The sequence below is a fragment of the Tamandua tetradactyla genome, chromosome 1 (assembly GCF_023851605.1).
Source record: "Tamandua tetradactyla isolate mTamTet1 chromosome 1, mTamTet1.pri, whole genome shotgun sequence".
Classification (NCBI taxonomy): Eukaryota; Metazoa; Chordata; class Mammalia; order Pilosa; family Myrmecophagidae; genus Tamandua; species Tamandua tetradactyla.
Window position 1 is genome coordinate 142,322,337 of NC_135327.1, and position 9,274 is coordinate 142,331,610.

A 9,274-nucleotide genomic window follows, 5' to 3' on the forward strand; every position below is an offset into this window, starting at 1 on the left:
TCTGGTAATGTGAGACATGACTCCCAAGGATGGGCCTGGTTGTGGCATCATGGGACTGAGAATACCTTCTCTACCAAAGGGAAGAAGAGATGAAACAAAATAAAGTTTCAGCAGTTTAGATATCTTAAATAGAGTTAAGAAGTCATTCTGGAGGTTACGCTTATGCAAGCTTCAGCAAGATATTGCAATAGCCACAGTATGCCAAGCTCCAACCAACTGCATTCTTTGGAAAATTTAAAGAATACCCTGGGCTCTATCCAAGACTCTATAAAAGTTTTACTTAGTAAGATTTTTGTTCCAGAAACGTAAGGCCCCTAGATTGCTCCAATGCCAGATAAATCCTGAAACCCAGAGCTACCAGTCTCTCCAAGAACATCAATCAGGTCCATACCTCTACCTCATAAAGTTGACACCCTTTCCAGCATGAAGAAGTTGAGGTGGTCACTGCCCAGAAATCACTGAAGATTGAGAGAATGCTCAAATGAGAAGGAGGAGAAATTAGGGCTGAGAAATTAGGATTTAGCAAATTAATATGACTATTGAATCATTATATGGTTGTTTCTCTTTAGTTGCTAGTGTATTGTAATAGCCAGAAGGAAATATCTGAAACTGCAGAAGTAAAATCCAGTAGCCTTCATCTTTGATGACTGTATAAATATATAGCTTTTATTGTGTGACAATGTGATTGTAAAAACCTTGTGACAGGCACTCCCTTTATCCAGTGTATGGCTAGATGAGTAACCCATAACAAAGTTTCTCACTCAGATCCAATGAAAAGTACAGTGCATTAATCCCTTATTAGCATAACCAGAGGGGGAAGGGCTCCTTTAAATCATTATAATGCAAGAATCCCAATTTCAGAGTGCTTCTCTTCCTTTGGAGAACGCCTGCGCTTTCTACCTTTGAGCTTGTACTTTTGCTATGCATTTAACTTTTTGACTATACACACTGACTAGTCCTTGAGTTATTTCTTGCAGCTGAGCCAAGAACCTCAGGGTGCCAGCCCCTAGCTGAGGTTTCAGCCTCTCCAAGAATTCTTGGGGCTCTCTGGCATCAAAACGCCATATGATCTGGGGGATGCATAAGGGACCATTGCTGAGCTTCCCAAGGCATAATGTAAGAGGCTGCTAGCCTCCAAGATGGGCCCCATATCCAATATGGCACTTGGGTGGCACTAGCAGTGGTGCTGGAAATCATCCATATCCCTCTATCCCCCCCCTTACCCCCAAAAAGTTGCTCAAAAATGACTGTGAGAACTTAAATGCTTGGGATTGGTAGGTGCAGAGGGGGTTCTGGTAGACTAAAGACATTAGCAGCAGATACCTGTGCACAGTGAGTGATCTGAGAAGCCACAGCTTGAAGAGGTCAACAAGGTGAGGATGAACTATGGTGCAGATACCCCTACCTGGGAGAAGGCATGAGAAGTGAGAAGGAAAAGAGGGAGGAAAAGGATCCTAAGAGGCTAAGTTTAAACTAACAGAAGCCAAAATGGCCAGTTGCCCCATCAGCAGAGTTCAAAAACTAAGTGAATTTCAGTTTCAGAAAATAAAGTACACAATGTTTCTGCTCACCCAGGATTGTCACAACCAAGGCTTCTCTGAATTCCTTGAGGTGGGGAGGAACAGGTTGAGTCTTAACATTCTCATAGTCACTTATAACCAACTTCTAACTTTAGCTAATGTTGTGTTTTCCACTTGGTATCCTGTGGGCTTTGTTCTTTTTTAAGAAATGAGAATAATAATTAATAAAAATATATAATAAAATCAGTAACAAATGATAGTAATTAATAACAAATAAAAGAACAAATTAACTGAGGACTTCTTACATTCTAAGCACCTCTAATTTCATTTTAGTATCACACAACTCCATAAAGTATACGATCATGTTTTTCAAATAAAGAAACTAAGGCTCAGGGTTCACTCATTCAAGGTCATATTGTAGTGAGTGGCAGGGTTATAATCCCAGCAGTCTGACTCCAAACCTGTCTTCCTACCCATTAATGGCATAAGTGTACGCAGCCTGAATCCATGGCTCCTCCACCACTGGGGTTTTCCTTTTTTTTCTTCTTCCCCTTTTTGTGAAAAATAACATATATATAAAAAAAGTAGTAAATTTCAAAGCACATCACAACAATTATTTGAACAGATTTCAGAGATTTCCTGTGGGCTTTTAAAAACACATTTGCCCTATGGTCAACCAGTATGTAGTGAACAGTCGCTTTTTGATAATCTCCTCCAAAACAAGGCTGTCACATGTAGTCAACTGTTACTGAAAATATAAGGGTTGCAGGAAAAGTAATAACTTAAAATTTCTCTTTGGCTGTATCATTCATCAGTTCCCCAGTTTAGAGTTTCCTTTTTGAGCTCTTGTCCTGTTTCTCAGGAGCAAAAACAAATTCTTCTGATTTTTTTTATGAGAAAGGGGTTACCCATCTCTTCTGCCCTACCTCCTCCCAGGGAACTTTCAGGGTCTACTCTTCTGCCCCCTAGTTGCTGATCAAGGTATTTTATTCCCTAAGAGGCTTGCAGAGTCAGCTGTTGTTTGAATAAAGTTTTCATCTTAACTATAGAAGTATTAGAGTTCTGTCTATTACAGAGCCAGGCACATAGAAATTCAATTGGCAGTCACTGTAACAATCATATAGCTTTAACACTGCCAGTAAAAGTACAATTGAAGAATATCTTCTACCAATGTAGTTAAAAAAGGAAAAGAAAGCCAATTTCCATCTCAATGGGCCCTTTGTGTTCAGTAATCCCCTTAGCTTTTTCCCCTCATTTTCAGCAATACTGGTTGTTGTATGATAAGGATGGGGCTATGTTATTGTGCTAATCATTTCATGAGCTGTCAGTTGTGCTCTGTTCTGCCTCCTACAACTGTCCTGCTAATGAGTGCCATTGGTCATAATGGGGTTTAAGAGAGAGAGAGAGACTCAGTGCAAATCAATCTAACATCTGGAGCCACAACTCAAAGCATGTACTTTACTGAGTGTGATTCAGTGGTAGACTTATCATAATTAGGGCAAAAATATACAACACAAGATAGATGGTTATTTCTGATGAAACAAACAGAAATCAGGAAACTGACCTGACCTGTCAAAACTGATCTTACCTGTTGTGGCTGATTGAACTTCACCCACCCTGGAGAACTGGAGAGCCCCATCTGCCCATTCCTAACAATCTCCAAAGCATACCAAACGTTTACCCACAGATGTGCAACCACAAAATACATTGCTCTTTTGTTGTTTATTTTTCTTGATTTCAACAAACCCTGCTCTAGAAATATGCCACTCTCCCTCCCCTTAGCACAGAACTGGGTTCAGTCAGCCCTCCAAGCTTGACTGCTCCTTGGGCTGTCCCTCTCAAGCTCTCTAATAAAGCCTGCCTTGATCCCTGAGGTCTGCCCATTCCTTCTTTTCAATCATTCTCTCTATTCAATCAGTACCTTCAAATCAGTACATTCAATCAGTACCTCCTTCACTTTCCTTTCTATTTCCAGGGGAATAGAAGAGGTACTAATTACCAAATATTCCACAATTAGATATACGTAGAGGGAATCTTTAAATTTAATGGAGAAATTTAGCATTTTTTTAAAACTTTTGAAATGGAAAGTAAATGTTTAATAATAAGCTTTAGAACAATGTTCTTTTGTAATTTATTTCGCATATTTAACTTGTGAACTCAGAATTTAGAGGCCATTTTGTCTGGACTGGGTATGATGTACATTGATACACCTAATTCTATGACCCACTCGCTCTCTTCTTGCTATTTTCCTCTTTCTTAATACTGTTAGGGCCAAGAACATTTGATTTTAATAGAAGTGATGCTATGTGACTTCCGAAGCTAGGTTGGAAATGGCCATACAGCTTCTGCTGGCTTCTTGTGGGACATCAGCTTTTGGAACCTAATCACCATGCCATGAAGAAGTAGAGAGAACACATGGAGAGGCCACATGTAGGCATTCCAGGTGAAAGCCATCAGCCAGCATCAGCATCCAGACCTGAGAGTAAGCAAGTCCGCAAGTGATTCCAGCCCCAGCCTCTAAGGCAACCCTGCGACTCGGCTGGAGCTATGCCCTGCCCAAGCCATAGATCCATAAGCAAATCTTTTTTAGGACACTAAGTGGAGTGGTTTGTTATCCAATACTAGATCACTGGAACATCCTATTTCCATACCATATCTGATTCATATTTCTACAAGTTAGTATCGATTTCACTGACCTCCTGCTTCTGCACTTCATTTTTCATCTTTCCCCTCACTCTCGAATATTATCATGATAAGCATTTTAAATAAGCAATCTTATTAAAAAGAGATATTATTGGGCACAAATTTTTGAGAATTGTTTGTTGATATTATGTCATTGAGGTATTACTTTTTAAGACGTTGCTGTGGTTTCACATTTCAACTACTTGGATATGGGTAAGTTTTAAAAACTGCTGTAATTCCAAACATTTTTGGTGACTCTCCACTCTTAAGTCTCCAGCAATCATATTTCACAGACTGTTGTGATTACCATTAGTTTCCATTTGACCTGTTCTTTTTCCCAACGTAAAGAGCACAATTATACCTATTACTTTTCCCTAGGGTGAAAAAAACAAGTTTTTTCTTCTTTTTTTAATTACAAGAACAATATAGCAATTAGTAGTAACCAAAATTCTCGGTATTCAGCTAACTGGTGATTTTCATTTTCTTCTTCACAATTTCCCAAATTTCTATGTTATATATGTGTTCCTTTTATAATAAAGACAGATTTTTAAATTATATATAAGTGCATTATGAAAAATGTTTAAAAGTGTTCTCTTTTGGGGTGAGGGGTCATTTTTTTTCACTCTCCAGTTTCTTTTCAGTTTAGCCCAACCATTTTTTATCACTAAAAGAAATGGCAACCCGCCCATTTTGCAGAAGTCTGGACAGTTATCCTTTTCTGTTCAACAGTCCTAAAATTTTATTCCTAGCTAAGAGTTTTGTCATAGCCTTCCAATTCTATTAATCTCAGAAAGTTTCTTTTTATTGGTATGTGTTTTATTTTTCAATAAAACTCTTAGTTATAATGTTCTTTGGATTTATTCTTTTCTCTGTAAGTTATTTCATCTTAATTATTATGTTTTTAAATTCAGAGACTGTTATAGCAGCTGATTGTATTATCCCTGCATTAACCATGTGGCTCCTTCCCATGCCTCTCCATTCTTTAATGGCTAATAATAATGGCTAATAACCTTAATAATTGCCTTCAATTAGTCAACATTTTTCAATTAAAAAAAGACTGATGTCCAGAAAAGAAGGGCTTTCTATTCCAGCACCTTTTTCATGATACCTTTTTCTTATCTGTTTTGGTAAGAGTTAAGATAGTACATGGTGGGATTAGCACATCTCAAGTCCTCTGAAGCTCTCTTTATTTCCAACTGGGTGAGTCCCAAGAACCAGCATGGATGAATGTTACTGCCCAGAGGATGTGAACACTCTACAGAAGATTCAGAAATTCTAGCCAGAGCAGCAACTGTATATTCTGAAAGTTGGCAAGAGTGTGAAATCCCATGTGTTTGGATCTAACACTCTCTACAGAACTAAGACTCTAAAAGAGTATGGTTCTTCCTTTTTTAGGACCAGATATTAATGGGCCTGGTTCTTACAGCCACTTCATATGCTGAAGGGAATGGGTTTTATATGAATAGTTGGAGAATGGTAATTTGAAATAAATAAATTAACTTGAAGTTTTGTGATGTGCTGAAGAGCAAATTGTGTTGACCACCTTCTATAACTTTCTTTAACTCCCTTTAAGCTGGTTTCTTCTCACCATATCATGGACACCACTTTAAGGACAGGGATCTCTAAATTCCTACATAACCAGTTTTATCCTGATGGCACCTATTGATATTTGCTGCAACTCTGGTCCTTAACCTATATCCAACTACATACTTGACATTTCCACTTGGATTTCTCACAAGGATCTCAATGGTCAGACCTACAAAGTTAAATTCACAATCTTTCTCACCTCCACAGACCTAGTACTCCCGCAGAACTTCCTACTTCAGTGATTGGCTCTACCAACACTGCTGTCAAGCCAGAAATCTTTATCCTTTGTCCACTGCTATATCCCTTGCATGTAATACAAAGCTTGGCTCATATCTAGTTGTTAATATTTGTTGAATGAATATTGAATACTTTTATGGAAACTGTCATTAAGTCAGACTTTCAACTCCTTCAAAGACAAAGGAAATAAGTGTCTGTTGGTTTGAAATGATGTATGTACCCTAGAAAAGCCATGTTTTAATTCTAATCCCATTTTGTAAAGGCAGCTGTTTCTTCTAATCCCTATTCAGTTTTGCATGTTTGAAACTGTAATTAGATCATCTTCCTGGAGATGTGATTTAATCAAGAATGGTTGTTAAACTGGATTAGCTAGAGGCATGTCTTCACCCATTTAGGTGGGTCTTGATTATTTCTGGAGTCCTATAAAACAGGAAACATTTTGGAGAATGAGAGAGATTCGGAGAGAGCAGAGAATGCTGTAGCACCACGAAACAGAGTCCACCAGCTAGTGACCTTTGGAGATGAAGAAGGAAGACACCTCCCAAGGAGCTTCATGAAACAGGAAGTCAGGAGAGGAAGCTAGCAGATGACGCCCTTTCCAGCTGAGAGAGAAACCCTGACTGTATTCGCCATGCACATTCTCACTTGAGAAAGAGAGACCCTGAAGTTCATCAGCCTTCTTGAACCAAGGTATCTTTCCCTGGATCCCTTTGATTGGACATTTCTATAGACTTGCTTTAATTGGGACATTTTCTTGGCCTTAGAACTGTAAACTAGCAACCTATTAAATTTCCCTTTTTAAAAGCCATTCTGTTTCTGGTATACTGCATTCTGGCAGTTAGCAAACTAGAACAGATTTTGGTACCAGGAGTGGGATGCTGCTGCTGTTTGCTAATATACAACATGTTGGAATGGCTTTTCTAAATGGATAAGGGAAGATTCTGGAGGAATTGTGAGGAGCTTGATAGAGAAGGCCTAGAATGCTTTGAAGAGACTGTTGGTAGAAAAGAGGACTCTAAAGCTACCTGTGATGAAGCTCTAGACAGAAATGAGGCATGTATTACTGCAGACTGGAAGGAGGGCAAGCCTTGTTTTAAAATGGCAGATGATCTGGCAAAATCGACTAGTGGCTTTAGCTGGAAGGCAGATTTTAAAAGTCATGAATTTGGATATTTAGCAGAAGAGATTTCCAAATTAAATGTGGAAAGCACAGCCTGGTTTCTCCTCACAGCTTATAATGAAATGCGACAGGAAAGAGGTAAGCTGAGAACTGAACTCTTGGGTACAAAGAAACAAGAAATTGGAGTTCTGGAAAATTCTGGGCCTCCACAGAGGGAGAACCCAGAGAATAATGCCCCACATGAGGATTTAACCAAATGTGGAACCAGTCAGCCATTTCAGAGAAAGCCAGAATCAGACATGGAGTTATCCAGGAAGGATTTGTGGAAACTCCTTATGTCTGATGGGCATGATCCAAGGCTACTGCATAGAAAGCCAATCAGAGTGTTGTGGGATCTGTATAAAGAGAACCACTGCCAGTTGGGGCTGAGAGGAACAGAGAAGGGACACATCGGAGGAAAAATAACTTCAGAGGTAAAGCCATGGAGACTGGGTTCTTGAAATTAAGCCTTGGGCCAGGAGGGCTGACCTACCCAAGCTTGTGAAGAGAGCGAGTTTGCCCCAAAGGCAGAGGATGAACCTTCCACCTCATTGCAAGGGAAGAGTCATGTTGCCTCAGGCCTTGGAGAGGGCGAAGCACATTCCTTGGGGTTTGGGGAGACCCTGGCTGCCACCACATGGAGGGGTTGAGTGTGTGCCCCAGAGCTGGCAGAGAGCCCAGATGCAATCCCGATGCTTGGAGAGGGTGGGGCCAAGAAAAAAGTGGTCTCCTCAAAGTTCCCCAAGATTGAATTTGGAGAGAGGCAAACCACTGCACAGGCCCTTGGAAAGGGTGGGACTCCCACTTTCTAAAGCCCCGGAAGATAAATGACTCTCAGACTTTGAAATCTAATGGACTTTGCCTGCAGGTTTTTTAAACTACTTGGGTCCAGTGACCCCTGTGTTCCTTCCTCCCTATGGAAATGGGTATAAGTATCCTCTGAATGTTCCTCCTTTGTATGTTGGCAGCAAATAACTTGTTCTGAGTTTTTACAGGTCCAGAGAAAATGGAGAAAATTTTGCCTTAGGATTGCCCATGCCTTTAACTAACTTTGATGAGACTTTGTACTGATTTTAATCTTGTGTTAATCTTGTATTTGAAATATTACTGGAATGGTTTAAGGTACTGATATTGTTATAGAATGAATGTGTTTTGTATATGGGGAAAACATGTCATTTTTAGGGTTCACAGGGTGGAATGTGCTGGTCTGAAATGATGTATGTACTCTAGAAAAGCCATGTTTTAATCCTAATGCCATTTTGTAAAGGCAGCCATTTCTTCTAATCCCTATTCAGCATTGTATGTTTGAAACTGTAATTAGATCATCTCCCTGGAGATGTGATTTAATTAAGAGTGGTTAAACTGGATTAGGTAGAGGCATGACTTCACCCATTTGGGTGGGTCTTGATTAGTTTCTGGAGTCCTATAAATGAGGAAACATTTTGGAGAATGGGAGAGAGAGCAGAGAATGCTGTAGCACCACGAAGCAGAGTCCACCAGCCAGCGACTTTTGGAGATGAAGAAGGAAGATGCCTTCCGGGGGCTTCATGAAACAGGAAGTCAGGAAAGAAAGCTAGCAGATGATGCCATGTTTGCCACGTGCCTTTCCAGCCGAGAGAGAAATTCTGACCGTATTCCCCATGCACCTTCTCACTTGAGAGAATGAGACCCTGAACTTCATCAGCCTTCTTGATCCAAGGTATTTTTCCCTGGACGTCTTTGATTGGACACTTCTATAAACTTGCTTTAATTGGGACATTTTCATGGCCTTAGAACTGTAAACTTGTAATTTATTAAATCTCGCTTTTTAAAAGCCACTCTGTTTCTGGTATACTGCATTCCAGCAGCTAGGAAACCAGAACATTACAGTTTACCCATAATGCATCTAAAAACTCAGGCTCTTTCTATCACTGCCAGAGCTATGACTATTTGCTCAAGCAGTTGAATGCCTTCTAAAATTCCCATCATTACTGTGAATCAACATGCAGTTAAATGAATGAATTGATTATAATTTTCTCAGCTCTACCAAATTTTTCCTTCTCATACTGTGCCTCATGAACGTGTCACTGCTGGAAAATGAACATTAACT